This window comes from Hippoglossus stenolepis, chromosome 10 (genome assembly GCF_022539355.2).
Source record: "Hippoglossus stenolepis isolate QCI-W04-F060 chromosome 10, HSTE1.2, whole genome shotgun sequence".
Taxonomy (NCBI): domain Eukaryota; kingdom Metazoa; phylum Chordata; class Actinopteri; order Pleuronectiformes; family Pleuronectidae; genus Hippoglossus; species Hippoglossus stenolepis.
In genome coordinates, this window is record NC_061492.1 from 27,013,298 (window position 1) to 27,032,399 (window position 19,102).

The 19,102-nt window shown below is 49.2% G+C and overlaps 6 non-coding genes and 4 pseudogenes across 6 annotated transcripts; 4 read left to right on the top strand and 6 right to left on the bottom strand.

Moving 5' to 3' along the window:
- Window positions 1–2: 2 nt before the first annotated feature.
- LOC124853129 lies at window positions 3–124 on the top strand (annotated as a pseudogene).
- A 490-nt stretch (window positions 125–614) lies between these two features.
- Window positions 615–726, top strand: LOC124853308. The gene has a single exon (XR_007033651.1). It is a non-coding gene; the product is annotated as a U5 spliceosomal RNA (small nuclear RNA).
- Window positions 727–898: 172 nt separating this feature from the next.
- Window positions 899–1,087, top strand: LOC124852661. The gene has a single exon (XR_007033084.1). It is a non-coding gene; the product is annotated as a U2 spliceosomal RNA (small nuclear RNA).
- A 482-nt stretch (window positions 1,088–1,569) lies between these two features.
- On the top strand, window positions 1,570–1,679 carry LOC124853982. The gene has a single exon (XR_007034282.1). It is a non-coding gene; the product is annotated as a U5 spliceosomal RNA (small nuclear RNA).
- A 5,003-nt stretch (window positions 1,680–6,682) lies between these two features.
- Window positions 6,683–6,866, bottom strand: LOC124853147. The gene has a single exon (XR_007033491.1). It is a non-coding gene; the product is annotated as a U2 spliceosomal RNA (small nuclear RNA).
- Window positions 6,867–9,170: 2,304 nt separating this feature from the next.
- On the bottom strand, window positions 9,171–9,274 carry LOC124853145 (annotated as a pseudogene).
- A 611-nt stretch (window positions 9,275–9,885) lies between these two features.
- Window positions 9,886–10,055, bottom strand: LOC124853137 (annotated as a pseudogene).
- A 4,487-nt stretch (window positions 10,056–14,542) lies between these two features.
- On the bottom strand, window positions 14,543–14,734 carry LOC124853150. Its single transcript, XR_007033493.1, has one exon. It is a non-coding gene; the product is annotated as a U2 spliceosomal RNA (small nuclear RNA).
- Window positions 14,735–15,354: 620 nt separating this feature from the next.
- Window positions 15,355–15,543, bottom strand: LOC124853079. Its single transcript, XR_007033470.1, has one exon. It is a non-coding gene; the product is annotated as a U2 spliceosomal RNA (small nuclear RNA).
- A 3,032-nt stretch (window positions 15,544–18,575) lies between these two features.
- On the bottom strand, window positions 18,576–18,754 carry LOC124853131 (annotated as a pseudogene).
- Window positions 18,755–19,102: the final 348 nt, after the last annotated feature.

Here is a 19,102-nt window from a genome sequence, read left to right on the forward strand (position 1 = left end):
TGTCCTCTATATAGGGACTACATATTAAGCAGATTTTTGGCATGAGGGCAGAAATTTGGAGCTTGCTCCTTTCTCTCCACGCATCGACCTAGCATTGCAGTGCCGCTGGGGCGGTGCACTCTGTTCTTACCTTGTAGAAAACCAAACACTCAAACAATTGTCGCGTATCAAAGTGAATTCTACACTGGCTCAATGAAAGTGAGGTAACGGCCTGGCACACACAAGTGTGAAACGCTCTGATGGCTCACTGCTTAGTGGCGTGACCATGCGGGGTCACAATGAGCTTGAACTGGATTCAAATTGAGTTAGGCGTTTGTCAGAATGGAAACTTGCTTTCCTCAAGACCTTCTGGGAGACTTGGTGAGAAACCAGAGTCAGCATTTTGGAGCGAATGTAAGTGGTTCAGGGATGTATTGCTTAGGCAGGCTTAAAAGCCAATCACAGTAGTCAGGGCAGGAGGTAATAAAGACGTGTATAATTTTGGTTGGCAGATGGGGCGGGTTGGGAATGTTGCATACTGGGATCTGACATGCGGAAAGCAAAGAGAGGCCTACCGTGAAGGTGGTGACTGTGACCGAGAGGCTCCTCTGCTGCTCTCCAACAGAGGGCCATGCTGACTCTGGTTTCTCTTCATAACGCACAAGTCTTTCGCCTTTTACTAAAGACTTCCGTGGAGAGGAACAAACATGAGTTGAATATATTTTGGCAGGCTTTGCTGTATGGCTGAGCCTTGTAATTGTGAAAAGTCAAAGAGCTGTCTGGGTCAGAAATCAAGCGCCACCACAGGAGAGCTTGGGCGGAGGTGATAAGCAGCAGCCATTGTTATGCACCTACGAGCGGGTACCACAACAAGTGAGATTTGTGCCAAGGCTTGGCGTGGACATCCAACACTTGGGGCTTGGCTTCTCGGCCTTTTGGCTAAGATCAAGTGTAGTATCTGTTCTTATCATTTAATATCTGATATGTCTCTATATGAGGACTACATATTAAGCAGATTTTTGGCATGAGGGCAGAAATTTGGAGCTTGCTCCTTTCTCTCCATGCATCGACCTAGCATTGCAGTGCCGCTGGGAGCGGTGCACTCTGTTCTTACCTTGTAGAAAACCAAACACTCAAACAATTGTCGCGTATCAAAGTGAATTCTACACTGGCTCAATGAAAGTGAGGTAGCAGCCTGGCACACACAAGTGTGAAACAGCTCTGATGGCTCACTGCTTTGTGCGTGACCATGCAGGTCACAATGAGCTTGAACTGGATTCCAAATTGAGTTAGAAGCGTTTGTCAAGAATGGAACTTGCTTTCCTCAAGGCCTTCTGGGAGACTTGGTGAGAAACCAGAGTCAGCATTTTGGGCGAATGTAAGTGGTTCAGGGATGTATTGCTTAGGCAGGCTTAAAAGCCAATCACAGTAGTCAGGGCAGGAGGTAATAAAGCGTGTATAATTTTGGTTGGCAGATGGGGGCAGGTTGGAATGTTGCATACTGGGATCTGACATGCGGAAAGCAAGAGAGGCCTACCGTGAGTGGTGACTGTGACGAGAGGCTCCTCTGCTGCTCTCCAACAGAGGGCATGCTGCTAGTTTCTCTTCATATGCACAAGTCTTTCGCCTTTTACTAAAGACTTCCTTGAAGGAACAAACATGAGTTGAATATATTTTTGGCAGGCTTTGCTGTATGGCTGAGCCTTATGAAGTGTGAAAAGTCAAAGAGCTGTCTAGGTCAAAATCAAGCGCCACAAAGGAAGCTTGGGCGGAGGTAATGGCAGCAGCCATTGTTATGCACACCTACAGACGGGGTACCACAACAAGTGAGATTTGTGCCAAGGCTTGGCGTGGACATCAACACTTGGGGCTTATCGCTATCGGCCTTTTGGCTAAGATTGATTGGAGAGGCGGAGACAAAGCTTAACAGAAGGAACACAATCGACTTTACAAAGATGACCAAGGACCAGACAAGCCCAAGGTTGGGTGTAGGGTACGATGCGCTTCAGGTGGAACCAGTGGAGGAATTATGATGTCGAGGGACTGGTTCTGCCAAAGGTCATCATGGAACAACTGAGTCTGAAGGTCGAAGATGTGTACTGTATCCAGTGGAACCAGCCAGAAAAAGCCTTGACGTTACACTGGTAGCGAGGATGTGTATTCAAGAGTGGCTGAAGCCTGTAGAAGGAGGCTGGAAAGATTCATGGCGGTTACAGATCTGAACCTGGACAGACCAAATTTCAGACGGTCACGGTGCACACTTACATTCGTCATCGACCGAGCACTAGCTGCTTTTGGGACAACACGGAGAAGTGGTGACTAGTGCTAGGTATCTAAAAGACAGGGGATTCTGGACAGGAAGAAGGCAGTTCAGGTGCTGCTGAACCCTGACAGAAGAGTCTGGAGGACTGAACATCCACCGCTCTTTCAGCCTTGGTGGGGATCGCGGTTACCTGTTTTACTCGGCAACCAGCGTGGTCTGTCAGGCGTTGCAGGCAGTCTGCCTATAGAGCAGGCTGTTCCGGGCCTGCTGCGTACCTGTGGCCAAGGGGGCCATGAGGCCAAGAACTACAGGGCCCAAGGCCCTGTCATGGATGTAGAGGGACTGGGCCCATCTGTACGCCAACTGCCTAGCCGAGAGGACCTTGGCGGAAGTGGCCAAGTCCACTGGAGGCCGGAAAAACCAAGGATCCGGAATGGGACCCGTGCCTGCAGGAATGGCTCAAGCACCAATACAGGCAGAGCCAGCAACGGATCTTTCTAAGGGAGACAGAGGCCCCCTGGAGAAGGAACAACCGGAAGGCCCACTTGGGATAGCAAGCCCAGGTGCCCAGTGACAACGCAGGGGATTTCCCTCCCATCAGCAGGTCACCCAACTCCAAGGTCAAGAAGGGGCCGGAAGAGGATCATAGGCTTTCGGAGAGGGAAGACAATTAGAAGCGGAGAGAGTAGGAGGGCCATAGTAAAATCAAGGAGGCAGCGGGGCAGAGGGACAGGACCAAGAGAAGGGCTGATGGTGGGATGGATGGGGGAGTAGGGCAGCAAGAAGGGCTCAGAGGAGGAGGACATCAGGAGCAGGAAGGGGGCAACACAGGGCTGGGGAGGTGGAGAGGCTACGGAGCAGGGCGGAGAGATCAGGTGATCTGCTCGCCGTAGGTTTGGGGTTGGGCTGGGTGCCTCCAGACCTGCTCAGTAACCATCCTTTGGGAGGATGCATATGAGGGACCCAACAGGCCATCAACATCGCTAATCAGTGCCCTTTTCCTGGGGAACAGATGGACAGTGAGGACCTCTTCTTGCTGTGGGAGTTTTTTGAGGTGTTTGGTACGGTAAAGACTTTAAAAATACAAATTATAATGACTGCAGTTAAAATTCTTTCATTAAATGTAAGAGAATGAGGACGGTTAAAGAAGGGTTGTTTATGATTTTGTGGACCAGCTGCATGTACAAATTTGTTTATTGCAGGAGGTTCATTTACGGGACAAGGGGGATGTTGCAAATTCTCAAGGAGTGGACGAGGGGACAATCTGGAGTGTGGGGAGGTCCACTCTGCAGGTGTACCAGGGTTTTGTTTGGTGTTAAAAGAGATTAGGGTGGAGGATGTTTTCATAATTTTTCAGAGTAGGATAGTTGGTGCTGACATCACATGAGGGGACAAGCAAGCTGAGGGTTTTGTGGTGTATGGACCTGAAACTCAGAGGAGCAGCGAGAAATGTTTGAAGTTAGTAGAGCCACACCTGGCCACCAATGGGCAGGTAATTGTAGGGGGGATTTCAATGTGCAGTTGGAAGTGGGGGACACCTTTGATAGTTATCTCTCACTTGTGGCCAGACTCGGGCTAGTAGATGGGGGAGGATGGTGGAGCCACTGGTAGATGGTCCCACATGGCGTAACTCACGTGGAGCGTTTAGGCGTCTGGACTACGTGTTTGTAGAAAAGTCTTTGAGTCTGAGTGTCAGGTGGGCGGCTCCCTGTGTTCTTCTCTGACCATGATGGGCTGCTGTTTGAAAGGAGTGCGCCTGTGCCTGCCTGTTTTCGGCGGGGTACTGGCGCCTCAATGTATAGTGTATTAGAGGAAGACAGAAGTTCAAACAAAGGTTTTACATTGCTGTTTTCAAAAACCCTTCTAGGACTGAGACCAATGTGTCCTGGGGTGATGGAGTGGTGGGAAGTAGCCAAGAAACGGATACAAATGTTTTGCGATAAGTACTGTAAAAGGGAGGTGAGGTTGGCCAAGGGAGGTGTTTCCTTACAGCGCCTCCTCGAGCACAATTGCAGTACTTGTCGCCAAGCATTATCGTTTCTTGGCCGCTCCCACCCACTCCGGCATTGTCTCAGTCTGAAGGTACGAAAAACATTGCGAGCACTGTTTGGCTCTCTATCACTAATATTGGCGCCAGTACCCCGCCAGCTGAAGCGAGCTGGCGCACCTCAAGCAGCAACCCCGTCATGGTCGAAAACGAGAACCGATCGGTGACTCAAGGTTTCTCCTGGCAAACCAGTCAGGCGTCTAGGCGTTCCGCGTCATGTGTGAGACAATCCACCGGTGACGACCCGTCTGGTAACTGTATCCCTTACGTCCTATTACCTGGTCAACGGCTCTACTAACCAGGCATTTCTGCGTGGATTCCCTCTGATTGTGAACCATGCACCACAAACCCTCGGCTTCCTTGTCCCCGTAGTGTCGGCACCCATTATCTGCCTTGGGCTAATTAGCAGGCATCACTCCACTAATATAGCAACGCCAAACAGGCTCCCGACACCTGTAGGCACACTCAGATGAGTGCTTTCGTCACTCCTGGCAGCCCCGCAACATCCCCACTGTCCCGTAAATGAGCACACTCCTGCAATAAACAAACTGTACGAAGGCTCCCGCAAATCATAAACAGCATCTTCAACCGCGTCTCTTCTGCTTACGTGCAATGAAAGAATTTTAACTGCGGTAAACCATAATTGTATTTTTTAAGAGTGCTACCATCACCAAAACACTGCTTTCCCAACGAGAGGTCTCACTGTCATCATTCCCCGGGAAAAGGCACTGGGTAGGCGTGTTGATGGCCTGTTGGGTCCTCACTATGCATCCTCCCCAAAGGAGATGGTGCGGGTCTGGAGGCAGCCAGCCTCAACCCCAAATACGACCTTCAAGCTCTGCTCATCAACTCGCCTCTGGCCCTGTGTTACCCTGCAGTGTCTCCCTTCTTTACTGCCCTACCCCCATCCCATCCACCATCCTTCCCTCTCTTGATCTGGCTCCCTCTGCCCGTTGCCTTGCACAGATTACACTATGGCCCCTATTATATATAAAACTCTGTGTCTTCCCGCTCGAATTTCCGTGCCTTCTTGAAATGAACCTGAATTTGATAGGAGAAATCCCCTGCGGCTCCTGGAGCACCCTATGCATATCCCCAGTAACCCTTTCGGTATTCCCTATCGAAATCTCGTTATGGCCCGTTAACTGTCTGCCTATATTCGAGCTGCGAGTCATTCTGGTCCTTGGCATCAGTCGCGCCGTTTAAGAACTAACGAAGTGCCGATATTGTATGGGCCCCGTGCGGTCTTTGGCCTCATGCCCAGCAACCTGGTATCATTCAAGCGACTCCGGGTAACCAGGCTTTACCTACGCGCCCGACAAGCGTTGCCGATAACAGGCGATCCTGGTGGCGGGTGGTGCTTCGGTCTCGGGACGCTGGGCCGGGGTCAGCGGCACCTGGCTGCCTTCGAAGTCCCTGGAGTGTCTGGCACTGTCGCCGTCTTTGTCCCAAGCAGCGAGTCGTTAGGTGACCCGAAAAGAATTAGCTGAGTGTGCTGCCGTGACGTTCTGTGTTCTGTCGTTCGAGATCAACGGCAATAATCTGCACAGCTCACTCGAACTCGCTTCGCGAATACATCTCGCTTACCATCTTCTGAAGACCGCGTACAGTACGCATCGACCTTCGCGTCGATTGTTTGACCTTTTTGCAGAACCAGTATCTCGACATCATGAAGTTCCCCATATTTGAGCGACAACCGTGTACACTCACCCCAACGCTGACTGTCACGGTCGCCTGATGCTCGTGTGATTATGTTTACTGCGGCTTAAGCTTTGTCTCCGCTCCAATCAATCTTAGCCAAAAGGCAGAAAACAGACAAGTGAATGTGCAGCAAACTCTTGGCACAAATCTCACTAATGTTACCCGAGCAAATGGAAGTCAATGCATAACAATGGCTGCTGCGCCTCCTCCGCAGCTCCTTTGTGGCGTATTCTGACAAGACAACCTCCAAGCTGCCAAAAACATATTCCAGCTGTGTTCTTCTCTCCCATGATCTTCGTAAAGCGAACACCCCATGCGTATGAAGAGAAACCAGAAGTCGCTATGGCCCTGTTGAAGGCGGCAGGCACTACCGTCTGTCACCACTGCTTTCATGTCAGATGCGGCCAATGCAGCATTCCCTTGTTTCTTTAATGGTGGCTTTGCCTGCCTAGCAACCACGGCCTGAGCCACTTGTCCAAATGCTGACTCCTGATTTCTCACCAATCTCCCGAAGAGTGGCAGTGGCAAGTTTCATTCTTGACAAACGCTTCTAGCGTTTGGGAATCCCGGTTCAAAGCTTCATTGTGACCGATGCGTCTGAAAGCAGTGTCAGCGTTCTGTGTGTGCCGAACGTGCCTCAAGCCGGTGTAGAATTCGCGATGCGGCGACAGTGTTTGAGTGTTTGTTTCGGTAGGCGGTGCGTGATTCCCAGCGACACCTGTCTTATTCGTGCGTGGAGAGAAAGGAGCAAGCTCAAATTTCTGCCCTCACGCAAATCTGTAATATGTAGTCCTCGCTATGAAGAGACATATCGAATATTAAACAGTAAAAACAGATACTACATGATCTTAGCCAAAAGGCAAGCTGATAAGCGAAGTGTTGGTGTGCCTTAATAAATCTCACTTGTTACCCGGGCAAATAGATATGCATGGCAATGGCTGCTGCTATACCTCATGCTCTCGCTGTGGCAGCTTCTGACACAGACGCTTTGCGACTTTCACGAACACAAGGCTCAGCCGGCTACAGCAAGCTTGCAAATATATTCAGTGTTGTTCCTCTCCACGAGAAGTCTTTTAGTAAAAGCGAAATTTGTGCGTTATGAAGAAACCAGAGTCAGCTTGGCCTCTGTTGGAGAGCAACGGAAGCCTCTGCATTCACGGTCACCACAGCGACAGGCTCTCTTGCTCAGCATGTCAGGCATCGTCCCAACCGCTTGCCAACCAAGCTGCGTCTCCTCCTGCCCTGACTGTGATTGGCTTTAAACACTGCTGGCTGTCATCCCTAGCCAACGCTAAACCAGAAATGCTGACTCCTGATTTCTCTAAGAAATCTCCCAGACGATGCTTGGTGAAGCAATTGTGTTTGCTCAACATTGAATCTAGTTCCAGCCATTGTGACACGTGCAGGCAGTGAGGCCATCAGGCGATTTCACGCTGTGTCTCAAACGATACCTCGCCAGCCAGTGTAGAATTCGCACGATGCGCGACAATGTTTGGTTTTCTGCAGGTAAGAGCAGAGTGCGCGTTCAGCTTGTGCCTGCAATGCTGCGTGAAGGAGCAAGCGTTCTGCCCTCCACGCCAAATCTGCTTATGTAGTCCTCATATAGAGACATATTAAACTGATAAGAACGATACTACGATCTTAGCCAAAGGCAGTAAGCCCAAGTGAATGTCACGCCAACTTAACGATCTCGCTTATGTGCCGTTAGCAGTGTCTGGCACAATGGCTGCTGCCATCCTCATCTTCATGGCGCGATGCGACGAACAACTCTTTGACTTTCTGGCCATCTGTTCAAAACCTCATATATATTCAACTCATGTTTGTTCCCTCTCCATAATCTTTAGTAAGGCGAACTTTATTGATTATGAAGAAACCAGAGTCGGCATGGCCTCTGTTTGGAAAACGGCGGAAGGCTTCTCTGCATTTGATGCCTTCCGCGGTATTCCCTTTCATGTCGAATCAGTATGCAATTCCCAACCCGCCCTCTGCAGCCAAAATTAGCCGTCTTTGGCCCCTGCGCCTTTTGACTGCTGTGATTGGCTTTTAAGCTGCCTAAGCAATACATCCTGAACCACTTACATTCGCTCCAAAATGCTGACTCTGGTTTCTCACCAAGTCTTTCCCAGAAGGAGTCTTGAGTGAAGCAAGTTTCCATTCTTGACAAACACAGCTTCCTAACTCAAGTGCAGGTCCAGTTTCAAGCTCATTGTGACCCGGTGCATGGTCACGTCACCGTATTGAGCCATCAGAGCGGTTTCACACACTTGTGTGTGCCAGGCCGTTACCTCAGTTCATTGGGCCAGTGTAGAATTCGCACGATGCGCGACAATTGTTTGTGTTGGTTTTCTACAAATTACTTGAGTGCACCGTTCCCAATGTGCTGCAATGCTGAGTGTCAAAATGGAGAAAAGAACAGCTCCCAATTGCCCCTCATGGCTATCTGCTGTAGTCCTCATATGAGACATATCAAATGTTAAACTGATAAGAGCAGATACTACATGATCTGTAAAAAAGGCAGCGATAAGCCCAAGTGATCACGCCAGGCTCTTGGCACAAATCTCACTTGTTGTGTGCCCCGCTGCTTATCACCTCATAGCTCTCCTTTGTGGCAGCAGCGATTTCTTTGACTTTTCTGGCCCTCGCAGGCTCAGCCATGCAGCAAAGCTCAATATATTCAACTCATGTTGTTCTACTCCCTTGAAGTCTTTAGTAAGCGAAAGGCAATAGCGTTATGAAGAAGAAACCAGAGTCAGCGGCCTCTGTTGGAGAGCAGCAGAGAAGCCTCACCATTCACCACCTTCACGGTAGGCTCTCTGCTCACCATGTCACTCCCAGTATACCCGCCCCATCTGCCAGCAAAATTATACCGTCTTTGTACCTCCTGCCTGATGGCGATTGGCTTTAAGCCTGCTGTATACATCCTGAACCTTTACATTCTTTCCAAATGCTGACTTTCTGATTTCTCAGTGTCTCCCAGGAAGAAGCATTTCCATTCTTGACTCAAACGCTTCTATCAGTTCAGCTGTTCATGTCCGTCACAGAAACAGTGAGCCATCAGCGGTTTCACACGCTTGTGTGTGCCAGGCAGTCTTCACTTTCGTGAGCAGTGTACCGCTTACGCATTTAATTGTTTGAGTGTTCGTTTCTACAAGGCTGCTTGCTGACTTTCTATGCGATGGTGAAAGGAGCAAGCTCCCTCCTATGTGGTCTCATATGAGGACATGTCAGATATTAAACTGATAAGGCACAGATACTACACTTGATCTTAGCCAAAGGCAGTGTATTGTCACGCCAAGCTAACAAGTGACCCAATATTGCCCGGAGCCGTGAGTATGCGCCAACGTAACGCTGCTTAACCTCGCCCAAGCTCACTGTGGCGCTTGTTCTGTTCGCGCTCTTGGCTTTGACTCAGCCTTCTAACAAACCTGCATATTCAGCTCATGTTCTCTCCCATGAAAGTCTTTGGCAAAAATGAAAGGCCACCCAAATGGTATGAAAACCAGAATCGCATGGCTTTCTGTTGAAGCGAAATCGCAGTGCCACCTTCCTTCTTGCTTTCTGTCGAATCGTGTACGGCATTCCCAACCCGCCCAGCCACTCTGCCCCGACACTGTGATTGGCACAAGCCTGCTAAGCAATACGTCACGAACCCTTACGTGCGCTCAGAAATAGCGATCTGGTTTCGCGAGTCTCCCAGCAGTGGCGGTTTCCATTCTTGACAACTCGCTCGGTGCGGAGCTCGATTCAACTCGTGTGACGTGTAATAATCACGTCTGGTGAACCATCGGCGGTTTCACACGCGTGTGCCGAGCGTTACTTCGGTTTCGTGAGCCGAATGTAAATTCTTTTGATCTTGGCGACAATTGTTTGAGTGTTTGGTTTTCACGCAGGCAGGGCAGAGTGCACCGTTCCCGACGCTGCAATGCTGGGTCGATGCGTGGAGAAAGAACGGCTCCAGTTTCTGCTCCGCCAAACATCTGTAGTCTCATATAGAGGAGCATATCGAATATTAAGCTGATAGAGCAGATACTACACTTGATGCTTGGCAAAAGGCAGCGAAGCGTGGCAGGTGTTGGATGTGCGCCAAGCTAACGGCACAAATCTTTGTTGTGTGCAGGTCAAATGGTGTGCATGGCAATGGTTGCTGTATCTCATGCTTCTCTGGGCCTTTGACTTTCTGTTTCCTTTGGCTTATTATTCAACCATGTTCTTCTATATGGAAGTCTTTAGTAAAGCGAAAGACACTTGTGTTATGAAAGAGCCAGAGTCGCATGGCCTCTGTTGAATCACAGTAAGCCTCTCTTTACTCAGCTCCCAGTATGCAACATTGTACCCTCTGCCAACCAAGTATACGTCTTTGTCTACCTCCTGCCCCTGACTCTGTGGTCTTTTTAAGCTATCCCGTTTTGCGACCGGCTCCAAAAATATGTTCTGCCGTCAGAAAGATCTGAGAGTAACAATTTTGTTCTTGACAAGCGCTTCTAACGGGATCATTCCGCTTCATTGTTCCGATATGTCCGTCACAAAACGTGGCCATCGGTCACACGCTTGTGTGTGCCGAATTTCCTTTCGACAATTCACTTTTGATGCCGGCGGGCAGTGCTACGGAGCAGGCGAGTGCGCATTGCTGACCTGTGATAGGTCGTGCATGAAGGAATGGCTCCTCTTGCCCCTCGTAAATCTGCTTGTCCAGTCTCATGAAGGACATGTCGAATGTTAAACTGATAAGAAACGAATCTGCTGTTTCGCCAAAGGCGGCGTTGAAACCCCAGTGTTGGATGTCCGTAAGCTCTTTAACAAATCTCACTTGTTGTGTTACCTGCGTAGGTGTGCATAACGACGCTTATCACCTGCGCCAAGCAAACATTCCTGACCTGGGCTGGCTCTTTGACTTTTCTGGCCCTCAGGCTCGGCCATACAGCAAAGCCTATAAAAATATATTCAACTTTCATATTTTCTCATGATCTTTTAGTAAAGGCGAAGACCTTGTGCGTTATGTCAGAGTCCCTTGGCCCTCTGTTGAAACGAGAGAAAGGAAACTCTCGTCACAATCTGCCTTCTCTTGCTCGCATGTCAGATCCCAGTATGCAGCATTCCCAGCCTTGCATCTGCCAGCAGATTCTTCGTCTTTGTACACTCCTGCTGACTTGTGACCAACTTTAAACCTGCCTAAGCACAACCATCTGGGCTCACTGTCGCTCCAAAATACTCTCGTTCTCACCAATCTCCAGAAGATCTTGATGCTCAATTTCATTCTTGACAAGCAGAATCGATTCCCTTCGTGACCCGTGCATGGTCGCGTCGCGAAACCGGTGAGCCATCAGGCGATTTCACACGCTGTCGTCACCTCTTTCGTGGCCAGTGTGGAATTCGGTACGATGCGCGGTATTTGGTGAACGGTTTTCTGAGCAGAGCTGATGCTGGCGACGCTGTGCTGGGCCAAATGGTGGAGAAGAGGGTCTAATTTCTGCCCCTCACGCCAAGATGCTTAATATGTAGTCTCATATGAGGACATATCAGATATTAAACTGATAGGCGAATACTACACTTGATCTTGTAAGGCGAGCGACAAACTAGTGTGGATGACACACTTAGCTCTTTGTACGTCTCTGCCCGATTAAATGAGTGTGCATAACAATGGCTGTATCACCTGTCGTAGCTTCTCCTTTGTGGCGGCAATTCACGACAGACGTCTTTGACTTTCACAATTTCGCAAGGCTCAGCCATGCGGCAAAAACCTGCGTGACTGTTCTCTCGCAGTCAGCGCAGTAAAGGCGGCAATGGCATTGAAAGGCCAGTCGTGACTTTCTGTTGACGGCAGGAAGCCTCGTCGCGGTCACCATTCATGACAGGCCTCTTTGCTTTCGCTGTCAGTCCCGGTATGCCTCTGCCAGCGAAACCGTGCTCACTTCTGCTGACTGCTGTGATTGGCCTAACCTGCTAAGCAACTTGCATTCGCTCAAATGCTGACTCTGGTTTCGCAAGTCTCCCGAAGATGCCCGAGTGGCTCGAAGTTTCCATTCTTGACAAGCTTCTGTCAATTTGGAAGTCGATTCAGCTCGTGTGACGATAAATAGTCGCGTCTGCTTCAGTGAGCCATCGGCGGACCTCACACTTTAATCAGGCGTCACCTCACTTTCGTGAGCCAGTCGCACCGATCTGTGTTTCAGTTGATTTTGAAGTCGTTGATTCTAAGGTAAGGCAAGTCGCACCGATTCCCCAGCGACACTGCGATGCTAGGTGCGATGCGTCGGAGAGAAGAACAGCTCCAAATTCTGCCCCTTATCTCAAATCTGCTTAGTCTCATATGAAAGGACATCGAATATTAAACTGATAAGCGGGCTCACTCCACATGATCTTAGCCAAAAGGCGGTAACAGTGTTGAATGTGCGCTAGCTCTTTGGCACAAGTGCCTTGTAGTACCCGACCGTAGGTGTGCATAACAACATATATCTCCGCTGCTTCGTCACTGACTGCGAACTTCATGGGCATAACCGCCAGCAAAACGCAAAAATATATTCAGCTCATGTTCCCTGTCCTGGAAATCTTCTAAAGCGGGCAATGTGATTGAAGAAGAAACCGGAAGTCGGCATGGCCTCTTGACGGAGGCGGCAGAGGGGCCCTCACCGATGCGTCGCAGGCCTCTCTTTGCTTTTCATGTCGATCCCAGCGTACAACATTCCCAACCCATCTGCCAACCAGGTATACGCGTCTTCCTCTCACTGCCCTGACTACGTGATTGGCTTTAGCACCGCACAGCAATACGTCGAGCCGCATTACATCCAAGCGCGACCGCAATTTCTCACCAAGTGCGGCGTGAGTTTCAATTCTTGACAACGCTTCACAACTAATTTGGGGCTCCAGTTCAACTCATTAATGACGTGTAATTGCGTCTGGCACAGTGAGCCATCAGCGGTTTCACACGCTGGCGCTCGCTTTCGTGAGCCGGTAGGAATTCCTAAGCGACAATTGTTTGATGAGCTGATTTTCTACAGGCAGGCAGAGTGCACACGTTCCCAGCACCATGCTGATCAAATCGTGGAGAGAAGAACTTGACTCCAAATTTCACCTCTCATTCTGTAATATGTAGTCTCATATAGAGGACATATCAGGTATTAAACGATGCCATGATGGCAAAGGCCGAGAAGCTGACTGGCCCAAGTGTTGGATGTCCCATGAAGCTCTTTGGCACAAATCTCGCATTGTGTGCCCGGTCCGTAGGCCATGGCGTGGCTGCTGCTCACCTCGCCCAACTCTCGCTTGTGTGGCCTGGGCAACTTCTTTGGCTGCAGGCCCTAGGCTCAGCCATACAGCCTATAAAAATATGTTCAACTCATGTTTGTTATAAGTCTTTAGTAAAGAAAGACATCTTATGAAACCAGTCAGCTTAATGCTCTGTTGGAGGCATCGGAAAGAACCTGCCGGTCACAGTCACCCTTCGCGACAGGCTTCTTGCTTTCGCATGTCAGATCTGGCCAACCGCTTGCCGGCAAGTATACTGCGTCTTTGTCCTCTGCCCACGACTACTGTGTTGGCTTTTAACACTGCTATATGCATCCTGAACACACATTCGCTTTCAAAATGTGACTCTGATTTCTCACCAAATAGCAACAGTTTCCATTCTTGACAAGCGCTTCTAACTCGATTTATGTTGTGACATGCATGTTGCGTATCACCAAGCAATGAGCCATCAGCGATTTCACACGCTGTGTGTGCCGAGCATACCTCACTTTCGTGAGCCAGTGGCAAATTCACTTTTGACCTGCGTAATCTTTGAAGTGTTTACAGGCTAGGCAGGCGTGCCACTGCAATGGACCGTCGCGATGAAGAAGAACGAAGCTCATTCACTTATATGCCAAATCTGCAATATGTGGTCGCCATATGAAAGGACATATCGAATATTAAACGACAAGGCGAATGCTACGCGAAAACGGCGACAAACTTGAAGTGTTGAATGTCACGCCAAGCTGCTGGCACAAATCTCACTTTGTGTGGTACCGAATAAATAGTATTATAATGGCTGCTGCGCTACTAAGCCAAGCTTCCTTTGTGGCAGCGATTTCTGACACAGACTGCTCATTGACACTGCATGAGGCTGCAAGGCTCAGCCTGCAACCTGCCACTTCAGCTTTGTTCACTACTCCGCAAATCTTTAGTAAAGCGAAAGACAATACGTTATGAAAACCAGTCAGCATGGCCCTCTGTTGGAGAGGCAGCAGAAAAATGTCACAGTCACCACCTTCTGCTGCTCGCATGTCGAATCCCAGTATGCCCATTCCCAACCGCTATCTGCCAACCAAGTGCTCTGCGTCTTTGTACACTCTGCCCAAACATGATGTTTAAACCTGCCTGCCCTGGCCGCACATTCTTTCAAGCTGCTGTCTGATTTCTGCAAGTCTCCAGAAGTGCAGTGGCTGAGATTTCCATTCTTGACAAGCGCTCATGTTGAAGTCAGACTAAGCAATGGCCCGTGCATGTCGCGTCTGTGTGAGCCATCGAGCTACCTCACTCGTGGTAATTAATTCACGTTTGATACGCGACAGTATTTGAAGTGTTGGTTTTCACAAAGGTAGAACAGAGTGCACCGTTCCCAGCGACTCTTGGAGTTATAACGGAAGAACAGCTCCCAAAATTTCACCATATCGCAAAAGGCTGTAATGTAGTCTCATATGAAAGGACATATCATGTTAAACTGATAAGAACAGATACTACATGATCTTAGCCAAAGGCCGGCGACCATTTGTTGGATGTCAAGCTCTTGTCAAGTCTCGCACTATTGTGTGCAGGTCTAGGCTGTCATGGCAACAAACGCTTATCACCTCGCTAGCTTCTCGCTTTGTGGTATTCTGATAGACGTAACGACTTTCGCAATTTCAAGGCTCGGCCAGCTGGCAAACCTGCCAAGTATTCAGCTTCATGTTGTTCTGCTCAGTCTTCAATGGCCGAAGACGTGGCGTTATGAAGAAGAAACCGAAGTCGGCAGCCTCTTGACGGAGGCGGCAGGCTCTCGATGCGGTATCACCGCACAAACTCTCTTTGCTTTCCGCATGTCAGCCCCGGTATGCCGCCACGGCAAGTATCTGCGATCTTCGCGACTACTGTGTTGACAAGCACGCGCAACAGCTGTCCTGAACCGCGTGCGCTCAAATAGCGACTCTGGTTTCGCAATCTCCCGAAGATGGCAGTGAAACGAAGTTTCCGATGTGACAAGCGCTTCTTCGAGCCCAGAATAAGCTCGCGTCACAAAGCAATGACCATCCTTGATTTCACACTGCCCCAATATGTGCCGACAATTCACTTTCGTGAGTGACAAGTCACTTGCGACTGCGCGATATTATTTGGTGTTTGGTTTCTACAAATGAAGGCAGAGTGCACCGTTCCCAACGACACTGCAATCACTAGTCGATGCGTGGAGAGAAGAGCAGCTCCAAATTTCTGCCCCTCTCACCCAAAAATCCCCAAACAATGTAGTCACTCATATAGAGGACATATCGAATATTAAACTGATAAGAACAGATACTACACTTGTCTTAGCAAAAGACCGAGAAAAAATGGCTTAAGTGTTGAATATCGCGCCAACTTTGGCACAAATCTCGCGACTAATGTTGATTCGTAGGTATTGCATAACAATAACGCGCTTTCACCTCGCCCAACGGTAACGATTCTGACTGGGCAACTCATTGACTTTCATAATTTCATAGACTCCAACCGCTAAAGCCTGCCATATTCGCTCATGTTTGTTCTCTCGCAATCTTTAGTAAAGGCGAACGTGCTGTGAAGCATGGCCTCTGTTGATGAAGGCTTTCGTCTGTCCTGCAGCTCGCGTGATCTTGCTCATGTCGTCGGTATGCAGGCATTCCCAACCGCCCCATGTAACAAAATATCTGCGTCTTTATTACCTCTGCCCTGATACACTGTGTTATTTCGCCTGCCTAAGCAGCCATCCCTGAACCACTTGACCATCAAATGCGGCTTTCTGGTCTCGCAGGCTCTCCAGAGATGTAGTGAAGCAAGTTTCCATTCTTGACAAGCAGCTTCTTCAATTTGGTCAGTTCAACTCGTGTGACCGATGCATGACAAAGAAGCAGTGAGCCGTCGAAGCAGTTTCGCGTGTGTGCCGAACCATTCCTCACTCGTGAGCGTGTGAATTCTTTTTTGACCCGCATTTTAGTCGTTGCCCAGTGTTTGGTTTCTACAGGCAGGCAGGTGCGCGGATTCCCAGCGACACTGCCAGGCCGATGGTGGAGAAGAACGGCTCCCAAATTTCTGCCCCTCATCAAAATCTGGCAATATGTAGTCTCGCTGTAAATATCAGTATTGGCTGACAAACAGATACGCGATCTTGGCCAGGCGGCGATCAGCCCCAAGTGTTAATGTCCCGCCAATCTTGGCACAAATGTCACTTGTTGTGATACCCGTTGATAGTGTCTGTCTTTAATAACAACATCTCCGCCCAGCTCGCTGTGGCGCGATTTCTGACACAGGCAGCTCATTGACTTTGCAATTTCATAAAGGCTCTTCTGCCAAATATATTCCTTTCATGTTTGATACTGCTCCCACCCCAGTAAAGCGAAAGGCCTTGTGCGGTGAAACCGAAGGTGGCCTCTGTTGGAGGCGTGAAGAATACCGATGCAGTCACGGTAGGCTCTGTGTCGAATCCCAGTATGCAGCATTCCCAACCCACCATCTGCAACCAAGTATCTGCGTCTTGTCCCGCCTGACTACTGTGTTAACTTTAACCTGCCTCAGCAATACATCCTGAGCTCCACTACATTCGCTCCAAGCTCTTTGACTCTGGTTTCTCACCAAGTCTCCCAGAAGGTCTTGGTGAAAGCAGGGTTTCATTCTTGACAAAGCGGCTTCCCACCAGCAATTTGGGTCAGTTTCGGAAACAGTGTTGATGCGCTCGTGCGTCATAAGCAGTGAGCCATCAGCGATTTTGCTTGTGCCCGAGCGATCACCTCGTTCATTGAGCCGATGTGAAGTCACTTTTGTCTTGGCGACAATTATTTGATGTTTCTACAGCGCCGTTTAACGGCACTGCATGCTAGTGAAAATAAATGGAGAAAAGAACAACTCAAATTCTGCCCCTCTGCCAAATCTGCTAATGTAGTCCTCATATAGGATATCGAATATTAAACTGATAGAACGAATACTACACTTGATCTTGTCAAAAGGCAGCGATAAGCTGGTGTTGGATGTCCCACGCCAATGCTGGCACAAATCTCACTGTGTGCCCACGGACCGTAGGTGTGCATAACAGCCTTTCACGCCCAAGCATGGCGCTGTTTCTGACTGGAAGCAGCTCATTGACTTTCCTCAATTTTCTGGGCTCAGCCATGTAAGCGCACTTATATATTCCTTCATGTTTGTTCCTCTCCTTGAGGAAGTCTTTAGTAAAGGCGGGCTACTAATTATGAAGCAGGGAATCGGCATATTGCCTCTGGGCGGAGGCGGCAGAGGCATACCGATGCAATCACCTTCGCGGTAGGCTTCTCTTTCGCATGTCGATATCCCAGTATGCGTATCTGCCAACCAGAGGCTGCTGCAATACCTCTGGTGGCACTGCTTCAAACTGTATCCCTGAACCGCACATTCGCCAGTGCTGACTCTGGTTTCTCTCAAGTCTCAGAAGATGGCAGTGTGAGATTTCCATTGCTTGATAGCATGGCCCAGAATCGATTCGAAGCTCGTGTGTTTCCGTGCGTGATCGTCTGGCGTGAGGCCATCGGCTGCTTGTGTGCCATTTAGATACCTCCCTTTCGACAGGCAGTGTAAATTCACTTTTGTCTGCGCAATGTTTAGTCTGATTTCTACAAGGTAAGTTCGTGCACGTTCAACGACTGTGCTGGGCCGATGGTGGAAGGAGCAGCTCCAAATTTCTGCCCCTCATCTGTAATATGTCAGTCTCATATGGGTTTGTATCGAATGTTAACTGATAAGAGGCTCAGATACTTGCTTGATCTTAACCAGGCGAAGGCTTGATAAGCCCCAAATGTGAATCTTAATGATGCGTGTGCGCAATGGCACTGTCTCACCTCATCAGATCTTTGACTTTCTGTTTCATAAGGCTCAGCCAGCAACAACCTGCAAATATATTCAATAATGTTTGTTCTACTCCGCAGTCTTGGCGTGCAATGGCGTTATGAAGCAGTCAAGCATGGCCCTCAGAAGCCCGGCGAGCTCCTCTCCTGCGTCACCACCTTCACTGACAGGCTTCTCTTTGCTTTCATGTCGAATCTGTGCTCTGGCATTATCGCGGCCAAAGTATACCTTTGGCCTCCACTGCTGACCTGTGTTGGCAAGCTCTTGCTGGCACTGTCATCCTGAACCGCTTACGTCGCTCAAAATGTGACTCAATTTCTCACCAAGTATCTCCCAGAAGATGGCAGTGAAAGCAGATTTCCATTCTTGACTGGCCTTCTAACTCAATTTGGGGCGTCAGTTCCAGCTCGTGACTCGCGTCTGAAAACGTGAGCCATCGGCGATTTCCCCACGCTTTGTGTGCTGGCGACCTCACTTTCGTGAGCGATCAATAATTCCCGATACCGGCGACAATTGATGTTTGATTTTCTACAAGGCAGAACAGAGTGCACGTTCCCGCTGACACTACGGCTGGTAGATGCGTGAAAGAACGGCTCCAAATTTCTGCCCTCGTAAAAAAATCTGCTTAATATCTTTCATATGAAGGACATATCGAAAGATATTAAACTGATAAAGAACGAATACTACACTTGATCTTAGCCAAAGGCGAGCTTGGATGTCCATGCTCTTGGCACAAATCTCGCGACAATAGTACCCGTTAAACCGGAATGATAATGGCTGCTGTATCTCCGTAAACTCTCCTTTGTGGCAGCGACTGCGACCTGGGTAACAACTGACTTTGCAATTTCATGAGCTCAGCCATACAACGAAGCCTGCCAAATATTCCGGCATGTTTATTCCTCTTCACGAGTCTTTAGTAAGGCGAACGGCGTTGTGAAGAAGAGGCCGGAGTCGGCGTGGCCTCTGTTGAGCGGCGGAGGCACTGCGGTGCACCGCCTTCGCGACAATTTCTCTTGCTTTCACATGTCGATCTGATACTTTCCCAACCCGCTTATCTGAAACATTAT